Below are 21,078 nucleotides of genomic sequence, written 5' to 3'. Positions count from 1 at the left end.
ATCAGGCCTTCTGTGTGACGAGGAAGGACAGGTGGTGCCAGGAGACGAAGGTGTCAGGAGTCAGGTTTTCACAGTTTTAAGGAGAAGAGTGCTCAGTGTCCTGGCAGCTGAAGCGGCTCCCCCCTCAGTCCTGTGCATAGTGTGGAGCTCAGCCCCCTCCTGACATCAGTGGATCTAGCCCTGTGTCCCTCAGAGAGAAGTGGACACATGCCCACATCCCCCGGTGGTGGCAGTGCCCTGGCATCTCAAACACTTGATCTGAACCTTGGTATCCAGCAGTTGGGGTTTTCTGCTCAGCTGATGTCCTTGTGCCATGAGGAGGCTCTTGGAGCAGTTCTTCTGTGTCAGCCCTGAGCTCTGCCCGGGAAATATGGAGAGCAGGGCCTCATGGCCCCTGACGTGGGGACAGGAGCCAGCACTGAGCAATTGTTACAGGTTATGATAATGTGGGGATTGAAGGGTAGATCTAGTGTTATCAGAACACAGAACAGAGCCATCCCCTGCCACCCATCCTTCAGGGAGCTGAGTGTTAGGGACTAAGTGAATATCCCTCTTTGAAGCCCTGAGGGTGTGAGGGAAGGATGCCTCAGCTGGACAGATGTCTGGATGGAAGGAAATGCTGACAGAGTCTGTGTGGAAACGTGGCGAGTGAAGAGAACTGTGTGTGTTGGTGTGTGTGTGTGTGTGTGTGTGTGTGTGTTGGGGTGTGTGTGTGTGTGTGTTGGGGTGTGTGTGTGTGTATTGGGGTGTGTGTGTGAAGGAGTCTGACCCCTGAGGGGTGGAGGTGGCTCAGCACTCCCTTGGGACAGCTCCAGGTACAGAGGACTCTGCTTCCCTCTGGAGGATGCAGAGAGTAGTGCAGCCACCCTCTCCCTTTACTCCGCAGGCTCCATTCATCTCTCTGTTATAAAACCACAGCTAGTTAATCCTGCCTGTCTCTGGGGGTGCTCAGGGATCCAAAGAACACTCAGCCTGAGCACAGATAACTGTTCTTGCACCTGTTTTCACAGCACAAAGGAGTAGAGGTGAGAATCAGAGGTCATTCACTGTGTTCAGCTGTAAGGGAAGGGTCAGTGAAGTCTGTACAGAAGGCGGTAGGGAGCAGACTCATGGAGGAAGAGGGAGAGGACATCCAGGCAGGGACCATGTGACAGACACAGGAAGGCAGGAGCAAGTCCTGGTGGACCAGGAGTTACGAGGAAGTATAACTTGACAAGGAGCTTGATGAGGACCAGGTAGAGGGAGGCCATGGCAGCCGAGACAAAACAGATGGAGACCGTCAGGAGAGCTGATGTCTTTTATGGGTAAAGAAAGAGCAATTCAGGGAGACGGTGCTCTATTTAAACCCTTTCCAGGAGATTCCTGCTGAGTTGCAGACATATTAACTTTCCATCCAAGCTTCTTATTTTCTAAGGAAATGCAAGAAAACTTGAAAATAGATGTTAAAAAATGTAGAAGTTGGCCAGGTGGTGGCTCACCTGGTTAAGTGTACACATTACAGCGTGCAAGAACCTGGGTTCTGTCCACTTGAGTCTGGTCTTCAGAGTGCAGGAAGGTTTGGGACACTGTGGGAAGTGCTGAGGAAATGATACATCTCTGAGGTGTTTGCGACCGTGGTTGCCACAGCCCTGCTTACATTTGTGGGAACATTGACTGGCTCCATTTTCTGTATCCCCACCACCCCCACCACCCCCCAGATTTGCAAAGTTAAAGGGATGAGTGCTGTCCTTGGCCACTTGGTTCTCGGAGCAGCATTAGGACAATCCACTGCTCTCCTGGGGTCCATGCAACACTTTTCTTTTCCTGCTAATATTGTCCCCACAATAGTCTACCACTTGAGGTCCTCCTTTAGGGAAGTATGTGTGGACAAGATTAGTATTTTTAGAATTTATTTATTTATTCATGAGAAAGATAGGAGGAGAGAGAGAAAGAACCAGACATCACTCTGGTACATGTGCTACTGGGGATTGAACTTGGGATGCTTTATTCACTGTGCCAACTCCCAGACCACCCCAGGATTAGTATATTTAGACACAGGGTTTATCTTGTGTGCTTTAGCAAAGTATGGACCTGAAGTTTCAATTCAGGGAGAGGATGCTCTATTTAAATCCAGTCTAGGAGATTCCTGCTGACTCACAGACATAATTAATTTCTCTCCATGCTCCTTATTGTCTAAGGAAATGCAAGATAACTTGGAAATAGATGTTAAAGATTTTGTTTTGTTTTTTTTCAACAGGGGAGTGTTTGTTTTGGTCTTATCAGTGACTTATTTGGCCTTTAGGAACTTTGGGTGCAGAGTTGAGACATAGCAAATGTTGTAAATGGCACCAACTGCCAGTGATAACACAGATGGAGAGAGAGAGAGAAAAAAGAAAGAACAGATAAAATAATGTCATTTCTCTTGTGCTGACTTTCTAAAAGGTGTGCAGACATAAGATAATAAAGCAAATATATATCTTGTCAGTTCATGATACGGGTGATAAAGAGAAGTAAAATAAATTTCAATTTCTTCTGAAGGACTGATATTTACATTTTCAATGGAAATTCTTGGTGGAACAGTTCTGAGTCTTTTACCACATTTGCTATATCTCAGCCTTCCACCTAAATTTCCTAAAGGCCAAAGAATTCACTGATAAGACCAAAATAAACACATACACACTTTGTAAATTCTTGGGGGGGGGGTGGCAATGCCACTCCCAGCTGAGAAAAACTACATTTTTTTTTTGAAAATTTTATTTATTATTGGATAGAGACAGAGAGAAGTTGGGGGGAGATAGAGAAGAACAGAGACAGAGAGACACCTGCAGCACTATTGCACCACTCGTGAAGCTTTCCCCCTGCAGGTAGGGGTCAGGGGCTTGAACCCGGTTCCTGCAAACTGAAATGTGTACACTTAACTAGGTGAGCCACCACTTGGGCAATTTCTACATTTTTAAACATCTGTTTTCAAGTTTTCTTGCATTTCTTTAGAAAGTAAGAAGCTTGGAGGGAAAGTTATATGTCTGTAACTCAGCAGGAATCTCCTGGAAAGGGTTTAAATAGAGCACCCGCTCCCTGAATTGCTCTTTCTTTACTCATGGAAATTTTCTCTTGGCAGAAATTAACCTGTGATATGAAAGATATTGGTAAAAATTCAGCAGTACACAGGGCAGTCCCATGCAACAAAGATTTGTCTGGTCCCAAATGTGCCAAAGTTGAAATTCTTTCTGAACAAGAGAAGAAACTTACCATATGAGTTTTGACAAGAAAAAATGGATAATAGAGGAGCCCCTTGATTTTATATGTGAACAGTCTATATACACAAACTTGGCAATTGTATACGTGAGGAGAACATCACTTTCTGGCAAGTCAACCTCAGAGAGAGGCAAGGAGTGGGTGGCAGGTGGAAGGCAAAGGCTTGATACAAGCAAAGTCTTTCAGTGTGGAGAGAAGGGTAGTTTGTGTCCAGAAGAACCCTTTGACTTCTTCCTGGGTCCCCACGGAGGTTTGGCAGCCTGCAGCTTCTTAAAAGAAATCAGGTGTCATCCCCCCGCTTCTAATATTGATGACATTCAGAAAACCGAGGGTTGTCTATTCTCAGAAGTTGATGGGGGCTGAAGTAGCAGAGAGTGAATTGTAGGAGAGGTGACAGGGACCCAGTCCACTTCCTTGTGGGTTTGGTGCCCTTGTGGCTGGTGCAGGTGAGGACTTGAGAGGGCTACTGGGTAAGGCTGCAACTGTAACTGGATGGCAGGGATGCAGGGGTCCCATGTAGATTCAGTATTAGGGCAAGGGCAGAGTGCACTGCAGAATGTGATGGTGGGGTTAAGTGCACACGTTACAATGGGCAAGGATTCAGGTTCGAACCTCTGGTCCCTACCTGGAGGGAGAAAGCTTTGTGAGTGGTGAAGCAGTGTTGTCGGTGTCTCTCTGTCTCTCTTTCTATCACCCCCTTCCCTCTCGATTTCTGAGTATCTCTACTCGATAAGTAGATAATTTTTTAATTTATTTCTTTGTTATTGGATAGATAGAGACAGAGAGAAATTGAGAGAGGAAGGGGAGATAGAGAGGAAGAGAGACAGAAAAACACCTGCAGCCCTGCTTCACCACTCACAAAGCTTTCTCCCTGCATATAGGGACCAGGGGCTTGAACCTGGGTCCTTGCACACTGTAATGTGAGTGCTTAACCATGTATGCCACCACCTGGCCCCCTAGTAAAGATAATTTTTTAAAAAATCCCAAAGGAACTTCTTACAGAAATATAATTTCCAGTTACTCATATGGAATCTCAGGAACTCTAAGTAGCGGCTAAAATAATCTTGAAAAACAGCAAAGATGGATGACTCAATCTTCCTAACTTCACAACAAAGCCACGATAGCCCAAATAGGGTGAGCTGAGCCCGACATAAATAAAGACATAAAGACCAATGGAATAGAAGAACTCCCACTGGCACTTACTTGTCAAGCGATGTTTGGCAAAATTGCCAATATTACTGTAGAGGAATGAATATGTTTACAAATGGTATTGGGAACTGAATATCCACTTACAGAAAATGAAATCCTATCTGTACTTAACATAAATTTAGGAGGGACCACAGATAGAGCCAAAGAGTCTCAACTGTGAGTCTAAGAAGAAAACAGAGGAAACAAGTGGTTGAAAGTGGATTGATCAGCGGCTTCTTAGATATGACATTAGAGGCACAGAAAGAAAGAAAAAAAAAGGGTGGATTATATTATCAGAACATTTCTGCTTTCTTCTGTGCATCAAAGGACACAGTCAAGAGAATAATGGAATCCACAGCTTTGGGGAAACCATTTTCACCCCATAACTGGCGAGAAAAATGTTGGGAAACTGTGAGGATACAGTTGAGCTGGGTGGAACCTCCCATTGAAAGGTGGGTGCCTGAGGAACATGGTCTTCCTGTCAGCCTCTCTGAGACTGAGCATGGGAGAGAACAGCCTTCAGGTTCAGCTTCACCTGTCAGACTGCCTCACAGGGACTCTGTATTCCCAATACAATAGTTTACTTCCTTGTCTTTAAACCAAATGGTCTGCTTATTCAAAAGCCACCAAAAGTTATCATACCTGACCCATCTTCTCTCCGCCCTCAGGACACCTCTCTATCTGCTAGCCATTGGTAACCCTACTTCCTCATTCCTGTGTAAGCTCTCCTGCTTACACAGATGCTATCAGAGGCCCCTTTTCTCACTTCTTTTTTTTTTTTTTTCCTCCATGGTTATTGCTGGGCTCGGTGCCTGCACCATGAATCCACCGCTCCTGGAGGCCTTTTCCCCCCCTTTTTGTTGCCCTAGTTGTTGCAGCCTCGTTGCGGTTATTATTGCCATTGTTGACGTTGCTTTGTTGTTGGATAGGACAGAGAGAAATGGAGAGAGATGGGGAAGACAGAGAGAGAGGGGAGAGAAAGATAGACACCTGAAGACCTGCTTCACCGCCCGTGAAGCGACTCCCCTGCAGGTGGGGAGCCGGGGGCTCGAACCAGGATCCTTACGCCGGTCCCTGCGCTTTGCGCCACCTGCGCTTTGCGCTACCTGCGCTTAACCCACTGCGCCACCGCCCGACTCCCCTTTTCTCACTTCTTTGTTCTTGCCCTTCTGAATAAGACTGTAACCAAACCTCACCCTCCTGAACGCAAGGACCCCTACACCCATGCACACCAAAGCCTAGCTTCCACATTTCTTAGATCACTGATAGCTTTCCCAACCTCTTATCTCTCTCTGCCTCTTTTCTGCTTTAACCACATATGTTATAAACAAGCTACCTCCTTCTGCAACTCCTGATCAATAAATGGATTTGTCCTTCAGACATTCCCCGGGTGATCTCTTGTTGCGTCTCTAGATACGAACACTGAAAAAGACCCAGTCGACTCGCTCCTGCTGCCTCGGAGCATATTCTCCCAGGCATCCACTTCTGGTGTACAACAGAGTGGCCACGCCAGGGAGTTTGTGCCCGAGAGAGGCCTCCCCATAAGAAGAATGGCAGAAAAATAACCAGGTTACATAAAGAACTGCGACTCAATAACAAAAAGCAGCTTGGTGATGAGGACCCTGCTTCCTTTCCCCATCTGCAAAGCTCCCTGACATATGCATATTTTTCTGGGGCTAAAAGATCCCTCGCCCCTTCCCACATCCCAGGAAGGACAGATGTCTGTCATAAGAAATCAGAAAGCAAGGGGAAGGCCTGCGGAGGTTTAGTTAGGGGGGGTGAGGGTGGGGGTGGGAGTTCCAGGGACATGTTAGAGACTTGCCATGGACACTTTTGACAGCAACTTATCCCAGGCCTTTTCCCCCAGAAAGCCAACAGACTCCGCCACAGATATTTGGTGTAAATAGTCCAGGTAAACACTTAGCGAAGACTGTGATAATCTTGACTGTGGTCTTATTGAGGCTAGTGGCAGAGTTGCGGATGAGGCAGGTATAGGATCCACTATTATTCACAGAGATGTTGGGGATGAAGAGCTCCTGTGTGGACTTCTGGGGCCTCCCGTCAATCAACCAAGAATACTGTGTAGGTGGGTTAGAAGCTGTGTGGCAGAAGAGGCTAAGCACTTTCCCTGGGCAGTAGTAGGAATCTGAGGGGGAGGTGGTGGAGGTGCCTGGGCCATCTGGAGCAAACAGAATTAAGTCATATGAGATGTCAACAGAAAGAAGAGAACTTCTAGTCTGTGCAAGAGCCATAGTGTTCCCTCTAAGGCAGAACTCACCTGGCTTTAAGAAGTCCCTTTCCTAACCCTATGTCGCTTATTCTGAGTCTGAGGCACTGACCTGCCCCTCCATCACAGGTTGTGACCCCAGCCTCTCAGGACAAGAGCAGCCTGCCCCCTCCCCATTTTGGTTCAAGGCTGGACCTCAGTGGATGTGCCTGGGACAAGAAGTCGGGACCAGGCTGACAGTTGTCTAGGATGAGGGTCCAAGTATTTGTAACTCAGAGGGACAGGTATGACTTGGCCTCTGACATGGTTAGGTTTGGGCAGGCAACCCCCAGAAGACGGGAACAGATCTTGCTTACAGAGAACAATCACGGTGAATGGGTCACTGCGGTGGGCACTCACTGGGTTCCATGTTTCACACTCATAGGGTCCTGTGTCCTTCCTCATGACATGGAGTAAAGTGAGAGTCCTGTTGTCCTTGGACAGCTCCAGCCTGCGCTGCCGGGGAGGCTGTGACTGTTGATGAACCACAGGTAGGTTGTGTCCTGAATCTCAGGGTCACATGTCAACACCACAGGGTCCTTGTGCTCCATGGGGTTGCGTTTGTTGCTTGTAATGAAGGGTTTAGGTAATCCCGCTAAGATGAAAACAGAGAGAAGATAGCCTGTGTGGTATCTTTGATTAGACCTCTCCATTTGAGTAAGCATCTCCCTTCGCTTAGCAGTCTAATTCCTTAAAGAATAAGGTAGATCTATGTATCTCAAAACACATTCATGTCTATCTGAGCTCAGAGAACAAAAGGATGTCTGCTCTGTGTCTGGGAGAAAGTGCATATGTTCCCAAGTGTCAGTTATGTGGCGGGATTTGGTGGAGGAGCAACACAGGAAGGGAATTAAGTGGCGCCCTAGTGACCCCGTGATAATTAGACCTTGTTCACTTTTTCCTCTTCATCAAAGAACAATTGGAATTTGAAACACATGGAACTTGTAGAGTGGGGAGAGAGAAGGCAAAGTCTTTTCCTTTCTTCCTTAGTGGGAGTGACATCCACATGGCAGGACACACCTGAGTGATGGTGTCCGTGCAGTGAGGTGTGGATCAGCCACCCGAGGGGAGGCCTGGGCATTCCTAGCACTGACTCTGCTGGTTCTAGAGTTAGCAGGATTGGGGTTAGATAGCATCATGGTTATGCAAAAAGACTCTCATGCCTGAGGCTCCAAAGTCCCAGGCCCAAGTTCAATCCCCCGCACCACCAAAAGCCAGAATTGAAGAGAGCTCTGGTAAAATAAATGAATGAATAAATATAAAAATTAGAGTCAACAGGATTAATTCCATTACTTCTCACTCCCCAGATCAGAGTCTCCCCCTCTGAGTTGGGGGCATCTCAGAGAAGATCTGAGCCAATGGCTGCTATCAGAGTCCATGTTCTTAATAAGGCCCAGCGGGTAGATAGCCCTCATGAGACCGTGAGTGACCAGCCTGGTGACCTTGTTTCAGCAACTGTCTTTCCAAATGTCTTACTTTCTCTGAGTAAAATCAAGTGAATGGTCTCAGGCTTGCATATTGTCTGTGAATTAACCTAACTGACCTACTGCTGCCCTAGGAAGCAGAATCAGTATGCTTTTTCTTTATAAGACTCACTCCCTAATCTGATTCCTGGTGCCAGGAGCATCTTCTGTCCTTGGTTCCTTCCCTGGAGTTACTGACCTTCTTCTGGAGCCTTCTAAATCCCCAGGGCAGTCAATGAGTGACCTGGGTAACTTGGCCATCTGTGTTTTCATGCTAAATCTTAGTAAAGATCCATGCTCTGCCCCTGCCCAGATGTTGCTCTAGGGGACTGAACCTTGGTTGGTGTCCATCTCAGGAACCCCAGACCTGAGACATCCAGGAAATCACTGTGTCAGTGATCTTGCCCAGGTAGCAAAAAATTCAAACCTGAAACAGGTTCCCCAGGGTTGCTGCAGTCAGCATCCCTGGGATAGAAATCTGGCCGTGGGTTTGGGTTGGAGAAGTGATCTTCTTCATGATGATCTCTGAGAAAAAAGGGGAAAAATGGAGATATCATATTTCCCAACTTCAGTTTATACTATAAAATCAGTAGTAATCAAAACAGCATGATGGGGCCTGGGAGGTAGCACAGTGGGTTAAGCGCACATAGCGTGAAGCACAAGGACCAGCACAAGGATTCTGGTTTGAGCCACCAGTTACCTGCTTGCAGGGCGGTGGCTTCACAAGTGGTGAAACAGGGCTGCAGGTGTCTGTCTTTCTCTCTTCCTCTGTCTTCCTATCCTCTCTTGATCTCTTTCTGTCCTACCCAACAACAATGACAGCAATAACAACAACAACAACAACAATAACAACGATAAACAACAAGGGCAACAAAAGGGAAAAAATAGCCTCCAGCAGCAGTGGATTCATAGTGCAGGCACCATGCCCCTGGAGGCAAAAAAGCCAAACAAACAAAAGCAGCATGATACTGGAATAAAAGTGGACACTTGGATCAGTGGAGCAGAATAGAAAGCCCAGAAATGAGCCCACACATCTACCACCTAGTATATGACAAAGGGGCCCAAACCATTCAGTGGGGGTAAAGAAGGTCTCTTCAACAGATGGTTCTGGGAAAATTGTTTGCAACTAGTTGCTCAAACCTCACCATGGGACATTTTGCCGAGGAGGGGGAAGGCAGAATCTAGGCCTGTCAATCCCTTATGTGTGAAGAAGATTCACCCGCCAACACCCAGAGCCAAGAATAATCACTCACTGATAATTAATCTTTATGGCCTGTAGGGTATAGTATCCTGTATCTTCCTGGGTGACTTCCTGTAATAGCAAGGATCCATTGGGGTATGTCTCTCATCCACTGTGTGCAGGTCCCAGAGCAATTTCTTGAGTGTGTATTACATGTGACACAATCTGTTGGTTGGACTCTATACTTTCTCCTTTGTACCAGCCATAACCTGTAGTGGTTTCTGGCAGATTGTCGACTAGAAGAACATTCTTCCCTTTGTTAACATTGAATGGTACTGATTCTATAGTGGGCTGGGAAGTCGTAGGTAGGATCCCAAAACTTAAAATACAGGCTAGGAGGGAAGCTGGAGAAATTTGTCAATATTTAGAACTGTGTATAGAGATGGAAAGATGAGACCCTGGAGACTAATTCCTTAATCTGGCATACACAGCTGTGCACACGCGCGTGTCTCCTCTGTGTTCCAGTCAGCTACATGGCCACCATAACTTCTTCAGTTCCTCCGAACTTGTTTCCTCGCCCCTTACTGCCCTCAAACCCCTGCTCACACTTAGGCATCATGGGAGCTTCCTTCCTTGATCATCTGCTCTGATGATCTTCTGTCTTCACCTTTCCCGACAATGTTCCCTTCATAACACTTGTCAGGCCTGGCTTCACATTCTTGGTTGTCTGTCTTCCTCCCCATTGAACATAAGCCTTGTAAGAACAGACCCTTGTGAGACAGGCTTGGAATACCTGTGGATGGATGAATGATTGTGCCCAGAGGTTTGAGGTCGGTGGTAAGGGAAACATTTAGTCCCCTTGGTTATATATCTTTTCTGTTGCCACAAATAAATTGTTGCAATGCACAAAGCTGCTACTGTCATTTTCCTAAAATAATTGACCAGTGATAAACGTCTAGGAAAGGTGCAGCAATTTAGATTTTTATCTAACTTTTCACCTTCGCATCATGAGACTTTCCTGTTGCTGGGCTCCTGCCCCCATCCCACACTGTTGCCTTGTCTTCTTCCCTCAGGTGCAACCAGTCGGTCTCTGTTCTTCATCCTCCCCACCCCAGGAATGGTCCCCTCTCACCTATCAGCAGGACACACCCTCTGTGGACAGGGCCTGAGGGGGGCTCCAGGGGGGCTGCTGGCTGCTGTGTCCTTGTGTCCTCCCTCTGAGAGAAGAGCTTGAGCTCCAGAAATGCTCCCAGCACAGCTGCTCCTGAGTGTTGGCTCTGAGGAGCCTCTTGCTCTGTGCTCAGCCTCCTCCTGGGGCATGGACCACGGGTGGGGTTCTGACAGGATCCTCCCCTCCTCCTCTCCCCTCATTATGCTTCCATATTTCCTCCTTTCAGCTTTTCTTCTGTATCTATTTCTGTTTTCTCAGAATGCCCGAGACTGCTGCATTCTTCAGGAGTGAAGCACCTGGGCTTCCCCACATCTGGTTCAGAGCACACAGTTAACCTCCCCACCTGACCTTCCCTTGTCCTGTCTGGTTTTCCCCTCAGAGCAAGATCCCAGGAGTGAAAAAAGGACTCTGATAGCAGGGATGTCACAACCCTGACCTTTCCCTGCTGTATATGTATGTGTATGTGGGGCTGTTCAGGAAGTCCAGAAGGGACTCAGCATCCCCACCCCAAGGACCCCAAACATCCTCAGGACGCAGGGCTGATTCTCCATCCCAGGCTCCACTTCCTGACCCTCCTCCAGGTCCCCCTCAAGCTGCATCTGGGGTCTAATAGACCTTCTCTTTATAGCACTTAGAAAATAGTTCAAGGGAGCCAGGCAGTGGCGCACTGGATTAAGTGCTCATAATACGAAGTGCAGGGATACTGGGTTGAGGCCCTGGCTCCCACCTGCAGACGGGGTCACTTCATAAGTGGTGAAGGAGGTCTGCACGTGTCTCTCTGTGTCTCTCCCTCTGTGTCTTCTCCTCGCCTCTCAATTTCTTTCTGTCCTATCCAAAAAATAAAAAAATGGCCACAGGAGCAGTGTATTAGTGTATTCATAGTGCAGGCACCAAGCCCCAGCAATAACCCTGGAGGCAGAGAGAGAGAGAGAGAGAGAGAGAGAGGATGGTTCGAGGAAGAAACTATCAATAAGATGCCACAGCTGTTTTGTGATTTCTTGGTGGCAGAACATAGTGATACCTATAAAAGAAAGAAGAGATCTCTGGTCTCTGTAATCTGCTCAGAACATGACCCAGTGTCTTCCATGCCCACGGGCCCACTTAGGGGCTGTTCTGCTGGGAGTCTGGCTGTGCCAGGGTGCATCTGTTCTGTGCAGCAGCAACCAGGGGTGAAGGTGTAGGGACAGGATAGGATGGCTTACCAAAGAGCTGGAGCTTCTGGAAGGAGCAAAGAGAGAAGTCAAAGAAAGAGATAGGAATTAAAACCCAGCGTGAGGAAACGTAGGTCCCTGCCCCCACGGGAAGACCAGGCAAAGAGCTTCTCCAGGGGAGAGAAGAGAACTCTGGTCATTTTATGGTCCAGTGAAAGTGAAGCGGTGACCCATGACCCACAGTCATCACTCAGGACCAAATGGCCTATCAGTCTTGTTAAAAAATAAAATAAAGGGGGTCCGGTGGTGGCGCAGTGGGTTAAGCGCATGTGGCGCAAAGCGCAAGGACCGGCGTAAGGATCCTGATTCGAGCCCCCCGCTCCCCACCTGCAGGGGAGTCACTTCACAAGTAGTGAAGCAGGTCTGCAGGTGTCTTTCTCTCCCCCTCTCTGTTTTCCCCTCCTCTCTCCATTTATCTCTGTCCTATCCAACAACGAACAACATCAACAGTGGCAATAATAATAACCACGAGGCTACAACAAAAGGGGGAAAAATGGCCTCCAGGAGCGGTGGATTCATGGTGCAGGCACTGAGCCCAGCAATAACCCTGGAAGAAAAAAATAAAATAAAATAAAATAAAATAAAAGTATAGAAATCAAGGGTGGGGGTATAGCATAATGGTTATGCAAAGAGACTTTCATGCCTGAGGCTCTTAAGTCCCAGGTTCAATCTCCCACACCGCCATAAGCCAGAGCTGAGCAGTGCTCTGGTAAAAAAAAAAAAAAGAAAAAAAAGTATAGACATCAGACTGGCCTCACCTAGTCCTCATAACCTTTGAACTTAACAGTTTCCAGTTGAAAAGGTTTCCCAGGCTGAGAAGGACTTTTAATTTCTTATATATAAATTGGATGCCCAGTGAAGGAAGCTCTAAGAAGTGGTTTTGTTACAGGAAGAGCTTGCGCCCCACCCCAAAATTAATACGGGTTCTTGCCTATATTAGTGTAGAAATCACCAGCTTGGGGAGGCTATTATTAAACCAACAAAAATATTAATTAATTAATTTAGTGTATGAAAATAAGATTTTATTGCCTTAAATTAGACACAGTGGAAAAGATTCAGAAAAGAAATGCCCATGACTACTCCCCTCCACCTACTTCTAGGCACTGTCTTTCACCTTGCTGGCCAAGCCTTCAGGTCCTCTGCTCAGCTCAGCTCCATGCTCTCAGTTCCAACTACATCTCCTCCATTCTGCATTTTCCATGCTGTTGCTCCTCCTCCTCTTTCTTCCTCTACTCCTGGTGTTCGTGACCCAGTGTCAGAGGTCCTCTCCTGTCCAACCATTTGCTTTGCATTCTTCATTAGGATGCTTTTTCCTTTTTTTTCTTCTGTTGTTAAGAACCAGGAATACTGGGAAATGCTGTTTTTCTTTTTTTTTTTTCCATAGCAATGCAATTATAATTTAATAGAAAGTAGTGTAGAAAAAAGATTTGAAATCAATTATATGATATCTCACTGAATTATCATTTTTTTTATTGCCATCAGGGTTATTACTGGGGCTTGATGCCTGCATTAAAAGTCCACTACTCCCAGTGGCCACTTTTTTCCTTTTTTTTCTCCCCCTTATTATTTATTTATTTATTTAAAAAAAAATTTTTTATTTAAGAAAGGATTAATGAACAAAAACATAAGGTAGGAGGGGTACAACTCCACACAATTCCCACCACCCAATCTCCATAACCCACCCCCTCCCATGATAGCTTTCCCATTCTCTAGCCCTCTGGGAGCATGCACCCAGGGTCGTTGAGGGTTGCAGAAGGTAGAAGGTCTGGCTTCTGTAATTGCTTCCCCGCTGAACATGGGCGTTGACTGGTCGGTCCATACTCCGGAAATGCTGTTTTTCTATATCAAGTTACACACCTTAATTCTTCAGGATCGTGAAGAAAAGGTAATAGCTTAGTAGTGATCTATAACAGTTATTCTTTGCAAGGACCCTGGTTCAAACACCTGGCCCCTGCCTGCAGTGAAGCAGTGCTGCAGGTATTTCTCCTCTCTTTACCTCCATCTCCCTTCCCCCTAATTCCTCTCACATGGAGGCCAGGCCTGTGTAATTGTTACAGAGTGATGGTTATGATCATGGAGAGGATAGAGGGTGGACTAGTACGGTTGCCGCAATGATACAGCCCTCTAGAACCTGTCCTTCTTCTGGGCTCTTGAGTGTGACAGCTGAGTGAATACTCCTCTCGCTAAAATATGGTGTGAGGTGGCCACTGGGGATGGGCCTTCAGGCTGACAGACAGATGCCTGGATGGATGAAGGGGCTGACAGAGTCAGTGTGAAGCATGGAGAGTGAGGAGGACTGTTTTGAGGGGACTGTGAGCTCCGGGGCCATGGGTCAGGTGAGGGAGGTCAGTAGCTTCTGGAGAGGTTCCAGAATGAAGCTGGTCTGCTGCCCTCTGGAGGATATGAAGGGATGTGCAGCCAACCTGTCTGTTCTGCAAGCTCATTCATTAATCGAAACATTTTATATCCTTGGCCCCCATCTCCTATGAATCCCTGTAATGTGCCAGTCTTAGTCCCTGCTGTTCCAAAAATGACACTCACTCCCTCGGTGAGATTCCAATAAGCTCAAATGTGTAAAAATGAACATCAGGTGGTGCAAAGTACAAGGATCGGCTTAAGGATCCCGGTTCGAGCCCCTGGCTCCCCATCTGCAGGGCGGTCGCTTCACAGGTGGTGAAGCAGATCTACAGGTGTCTTTCTCTCCCTGTCTCTGTCTTCCTCTCCTCTCTCCATTTCTCTCTGTCCTATCCAACAACAATGACAGCAATAACAACAACTATAAACAACAAGAGCAACAAAAGGGAAAAAATAGCCTCCAAAATAGCACTGAGCCCCAGCAATAACCGTGGAGGCAAAAAAAAAAAAAAAAAAGAATAGGGAAGCTATCAAGGGAGGGGATTGGATATGGAGCTCTGGTGCTGGAATTATGTGGAAATGTACCTCTCTTATCCTGTAGTCTTGCCAATATTTCCATTTTATAAATAAAAATTAAAATAATAATAAAATAATAAAAAATAAAATAATAATAAAAATTAAAATAAAAGAAAAAAAGAAAAGCAAATATCAGAGTTATAGGGGCCTCAGAAAGAGAGGAGATGAAGAAGGGAGAAGAAATGATATTCACAAAAATAATAACAAAATTTTCATAAATGGGATGTAGTTAGGATGTAGATGTTCAGAAAACAGAGGGAACTCCCAAATTTCTAAGCTCTCAAATATATGTACAGCAAGACACATCATTGTGAAATTATCAAAAGTCAAGGAAAAGAAGAAATCATACAAGCTGCCAGGGAAAAAGAAGAAAGTGAATTATAAAGGCAGTGCAGTCAGATTTGCATGAGACTTTTCTGCAACCCTCACTCTGTTATTTTCACTGCAGACTTGAACTTTAGACAGTGCCTGAATAGTCTAACCCTTTAAAGAGTCCCCCAAACAGCTATTTACCACTTCTTGTGGCTACAGCCGTAGGGTATCCCTGTGACTTTCCATCTTCAGCTTGTCTCTGCACTGGTCTATCCCACATTTTCACATCCTCTAAAGACTCTTTAGTGGAAAAAACAACAACAACCACTTTTGGATGGGAGGATATGGCACAATGGTTATGCAAACATACTCTCATGCCTGAGGTTCCTAGGTTCAATCCCCTGCACCATTAAAAGTCAAAGCTGAACAGTGCTCTGGTTTAAAAAAAGAGAAATGGAGGAGGGGAAGTCAGAGAGGGGGAAAGAAAGACAGACACCTGCAGACCTGCTTCACCACCTGTGAAGTGACTGCCCTGAAGGTAGGGAGCTGGGGGCTTAAATGTCAATCCTTGTGCTTTGTGCCATGTGCGCTTAACCCGCTGTGCTACCGCCCAGCTCCCAGATTCCCTATTCTTTATCCCTTTGGGAGTATGGACCCAGGATTGTTATGGAGTGCAGAAGGTGAAAAGTCTGTCATCTGTAATTGCTTCTTCGCTGAACATGGGCATTGGCAGGTTAATCCATAGTCCCAGCTTGTCTCTCTCAGGGATCTGGGGAGGCAGGGCTCCAGGACATATGATGGGGTCATCTACCCAGGGAAATCAGGTTGGCATTATGGTAGCATCTAGAGCCTGGTGGCTAAAAAAGAGTTAAGATATAATACAGCACAAATTATTGACTAATCGTGAACCTAAAGGCAAGAATATTGCAGATGAATATTTGGGGTCTCCATTTTGGTAAAAAGGTAGTAGGTCTATTTTAGGTATATTCCATGGAGCCCATAACTTTACTAGTTTTTACCTGAGCCTGACATCTAATGTACAGGTAGGCCCAGGTTATTGTTTGGTGAGATGGTGTCATAGTTGGAAAAAGGACTAGAAAGCTGAATCAGGGAAGAGAGTAGCTCCCAAATATGAGAAAAGTATATAAATATTGTTAACTGTAAACCCCATTGATTTGATCTAGGGCTCACATTCCACACAGGAGTCTATGTAACCTTTGCATCCCTGTAAGTCTGAGCTTGCATTCTATGGTCATAGCTAGGAACATACTAGGCTGCACTAATTTCAGGACCCATCTTCCTCAGGTAGTAAGTAGAGTATGTTGTCCAACCTCCCTTCAGAGAATGGAACACTCCCTACCATTGTTGATCCACAATTAGGGCAAGATCCTATAGGAGCCCACAAAGGGGTCCATTATGTTGTTCCTGATGGAGATGACCAGTGATGGTGGAAAGAGGGATCTGTTAGAGGTCTAGGCCTATCGTGTCTGTGTGGGAATCCTAGGACTCCCTGACTAGGGCCCCAGGTGATGGGGTGGCCTGGTAGTGACTAAAGAGTTACCATTAAAGTATGCAAGTTTCTTGCCCTTATTCATCTTTTGTAGTCCTTACTTTGTCTGACAAGGCTAGCTTTGGAGTGATTGAGGGATGTGTAATAGGAGGTAGGTAAGGAGAATATCTAGGTCTAAGTAGAATTATTTCATTAGGTACTTTATGGTGTCTTTTTTTGGGTCTTTCTACTTCCTTGCTTCATTTATTTTTTATTTTTATTTTTTAGTTCTCATCTCTATTTTTAAACTTTATTTTCATTATTTATTTGTTTTTAATTGGGGGATTAATATTTTAAATTTGACAGTAAATACAATATAATTTGTACATGCATAACATTTCTCAGTTTTTCACATAACAGTACAATCCCCACTAGGTCCTCTGTCATCCTATTTGGAGCTGTACTCTACCCCCCACCCACCTCAGAGTCTTTTACTTTGATGCAATACACCCACTCCACTGACAAAAAACATAGGATAAGAGGAGTACAACTCTACAACTCCACACAATTCCCACCACCAGAATTCTATATCTCAGCCCCTCCCCTAGATACCTTTCCTACTCTTTAACCCTCTGGGAGTATGGACCCAGGATCATTATGGGGTGCAGAAGGTGGAAGGTCTGGCTTCTGTAATTGCTTCGTCACTGAACATGGGCGTTGATAGGTCAATCCATACTCCCAGCCTGTCTCTCTCTTTCCCTAGTGGGGTGGGGCTCTGGGGAAGTGGGGCTCCAGGACACATTGGTGGGGTCATCTGTCCAGGGAAGTCCAGTTGGCATCATGTTAGCATTTGGAACCTGGTGGCTGAAACAAATTGAGCCAAACAGATTGTTGAGTAATCATGAACCTAAAGGCTGGAATAGTTCATATGAAGAGTTAGGGGGTTTCCATTTTGTAGATAGTTAGTGGTTTTATTTTAGTTATATTCCAAAGAGCCCATGACTATCCTAGTTTTTTTTTTTTTTTTCTGAGCCTGACATCTGATATGCAGGTATCCAAGTTATTGTCTGGGGAGATGCTGCCATTGCTGGAAAAAGGACCAGAAGGCTGGATCAGGGAAGAGAGTAGCTCCCAAATATGGGAAAGGTGTATAAATATTGTTGACTGTAAACCCCATGATCTGATCTGAGGCCCATATTCAGCTTAAGAGCCTCTGTGACCTTAGCATTTCTGTAGATCTGAGCTCACATTCTGTGGCCATGAGTAGGAATGTTTCTGCATAGCCCAAGAAACCATCACACAGAGAGACCCCTCACAGAATGGGAGAAGATCTCCACATGCCATCATCAGACAAGAGACGAATCACCAAAATATACAAAGAGCTCAGCAATCTTAGCAACAAAAAAAGCAAATGACCCCATCTAAAAATGGGCAGAGGATATGAACAGAACATTCACTACAGAAGAAATCCAAAAGATTAACAAACACATGAAAAAATTGCTCCAGGTCACTGATTGTCAGAGAAATGTAAATAAAGACAACATCGAGATACTACCCTCACCCTGTGAGAATGGCATACTTCAAAAAAGACAGCAGCAACAAATGCTGGAAAGGTTGTGGGGACAAAGGAATCCTTCTGCACTACTGGTGAGAATGTAAATTGGTCCAACCTCTGTGGAGAGCAGTCTGGAGAACTCTCATAAGGCTAGACATGGACCTTCCATATGATCCAGTAATTCCTCTCCTGGGGATCTACCACAAGGACTCCATAACACCCAGCCAAAGAGATATGTGTACACCTATGCTCATGGCAGCACAATTCATAATAGCTAAAACCTGGAAGCAACCCAGGTGCCCAACAACAGATGAGTGGCTGAGAAAGTTGTGGTATCTATACACGATGAAATACTACAAAGCTATTAAGAACAATGAACCCATCCTCTCTGATCCATCCTGGATGGAGCTAGAAGGAATTATGTTAAATGAGCTAAGTCAGAAAGACAAAGACAAGTATGTGATGATACCACTCATAAACAAAAATTGAGAAAGAAGAACAAAAAGGGAAACTCAAAGCAGGATTTGACTGAGTTTGGAGTAGGGCACCAAAGTAAAAAAAATCTCTGGGTAGAGGGTGAGGGTGGATGTTCAACTTTACTGAAGGGGTGGAGGGGGGAGGATGGGATGGGATACAATCTTTTGGTGGTGGGAATGGTGTTTATGTATACTCCTATTAACTTGTAGTCATATAAATCACTAATTAATATGAGAAGGGAAAAATTTATTGAATGTCTCAAACTTTTTAATGCACAGACCATAGGCTGAGTCTTTGAAATGTTGACTCTCTTGCGATCTTGTTTGGAGGTTCTAGCAGGGGAGCACAGCTGCTCATATACCCTCGACTGAAGACCTTCGGGGAAGGCTGTCCTCTTTGACCGAGTGCACAGTTTCGGGAGGGACACATGTGGAGCAGTGAGGGAGGAAGGGGACACCTGCTTAGCCAGCCAGATCAGCCGAATCAACCCTGGCAATCAATGGGGTGACAGATGTCGCAGCCATATCACCCTCACATCCAGAAATGTTGACTCTTTTAAAAGCTTAGACCAGGGAGACCAGAAGCAACTGGTGGCATTACTCTGTAAGACACAGCTATATGCAAATAATGTCAAAGGAAATAAATTATGGTGATGTTGTGTCTGATACAGCAAATCCTAACAAAGGGATTTTCAAAGTTCACCCAGTTGCCAAATAATTTGATTACAGCAATAACTATCTATTGCCTTCTTAAACCCTAAGACAGCAGCAACCTCCCACTTCCTCTATAGAGCCTATATTTCCCCCAATTCTGGAACCTCTAGGGTGGGGCTCACTTTCCTGCATGGTTCTCTCAATTCATACCAAATGGTATTGCATCTGCTGATCCAAACCTAATCAACACAACTAGTACCACCTCAGCCTGCTTCACTTCAGACTGTGTCCAGAGATGTCAGGCATGGAATGGAATGTCAACCCTTCACCCTCATTACTCGGGTGAGACCTTTCCTTTCATAGGATTCTCTAATTCCATCTCAGGTGGAATTACCTGAGAATTATCACTTCCTAACAAAGTCCCAAAACCTAGAGGTAGACCAGGTCACATGAGATAGGGCATATGTTCACATGTATCCATATTAGGGCAAAATATATACCTGAAAGCAAAAGTGCACAGTACTCTGCAGTGAGTCAGTATATGCAGCAAGCAAGTAGAAAGACCTAAAAAGACACCATAAAGTTCCTAATGAAATAGTGTCTACTTAGACTTAGATACCCTCCTCACCTACTTCCTATTATACTTCCCTCACTCATTCCAAAGCTAACCTTATCAAAGTAAGGACTACAAAAGCTGAATAAGGGCAAGAGACTGGCATACTTTAACGATGACTCTCTAGTCACTATCAGTCCAACCCATCAGCTGGGGCCCTAGTTGGGGAGTCCTGAGATTCCCAAACAGACATGATGGGCCTAGACATCGAATAGACCCCTCCCTTCATTGTTACTGCTCATCTCTATCAGGAACAACACAATAGACCCCTTTGTGGCCCCCCCATAGGATCTTGCCCTAAATGTGGATCAACAATGGTAGAGAATGTTCCATCCTCTGGAGGAAGGCTGAACAACATACTTTGTGTTCCACCTGAGGAAGATGGGTCCTGAAATTGATCACCAGAGTTTCTCTGGCAGCTGGGATACCTCAGAGTTTGACTGATTTTCCTGTAGGGTGCAGTGTTCAGTTCCTGGAGTTAGCCAATTAGTTTCCTAGGTTTTTGCTTAGGGGCCTGTGGCCTCTACAGCTCTAGATAACAGTCCTGAGCTCCTTTTTTCCCAAGCCACTTGGTCGCTGAGAGGTTCCATGTAAGCCCTTTTAAACCTGCCATGTGAATCTGAAGTGACTGCAAGTCTGGTAGCCACCAGCAATGCAGTGCCACTGTTTCTGCTTAAATCCTCTCCCTCCCCTCCTGCTCCCACTGTCCATATGCAGTCACCCTTCATTCATCTAGTGATGTACCCCTCTTTACCAGAAATGCCAGCTGTTCCCTGGTGAAATTCACTGAGTTGTTTAGACTCTGGGAGAGAGTCAGCTTCTCGAGACTAGGTCACCATAGCTCCATCCCAGAAGTCCTCTTCTTACTCTTTCTTCTTGCGTCTAATCCCATTCTCCCTGCCTCCCAGCCACTATCTTTGCTGTGAATACTAGGAGAATTCAATGTTGGTATTTTGTTGAAAGAAATTGCCTTCACACTCAACACAAATTATGTAGAAATCCAATGAGTGGGAAGCTGGTTCAAGTCTTTTCAAACAAACAAATCATATGCAAGTTTGGGTGGGTTTTGCTTCAGAAGTAGCCCAGTTGATTTTTTTGCAATGGATAAGTCGTTTGCAATCAGTTTTCTTCAGTCTTGTAACCTGGTTTCACATAGACCATTGAGTAAAACTTTGCTTCCTGAAAGAGGAAGTCAGACTTGACTAATCCTCATACTGGCTCTGAAGAAGTAAAATCGTGTTGGAAGTGAAGATACCTTCTACTGTCAAAGTATAGGGACCAAGGACCCTATAGGAGATACCCACAAATTATATATATCTTTTAAAAATACTACTT

General features: G+C 45.5%; 1 protein-coding gene and 1 pseudogene across 1 annotated transcript in view; one reads left to right on the top strand and one right to left on the bottom strand.

The window, feature by feature from the left end:
• Nucleotides 1–21,078, top strand: part of LOC103122355 (CD177 antigen) — a 167,288-nt gene that overhangs the window by 129,294 nt on the left and 16,916 nt on the right. Inside the window, exon 3 of the mRNA XM_060186027.1 lies at nucleotides 7,074–7,179. The gene's annotated coding sequence lies outside the window, so the exon portion shown is untranslated. The remainder of the gene's footprint in view (nucleotides 1–7,073; nucleotides 7,180–21,078) is intronic.
• Nucleotides 6,267–7,239, bottom strand: LOC107523046 (carcinoembryonic antigen-related cell adhesion molecule 1-like; annotated as a pseudogene).

Source organism: Erinaceus europaeus, chromosome 2 (assembly GCF_950295315.1).
Source record: "Erinaceus europaeus chromosome 2, mEriEur2.1, whole genome shotgun sequence".
In the NCBI taxonomy this organism is placed as follows: Eukaryota; Metazoa; Chordata; class Mammalia; order Eulipotyphla; family Erinaceidae; genus Erinaceus; species Erinaceus europaeus.
The sequence above is the reverse complement of the archived record's forward strand: the minus strand, read 5'-3'. Positions and strand labels throughout refer to the sequence as shown.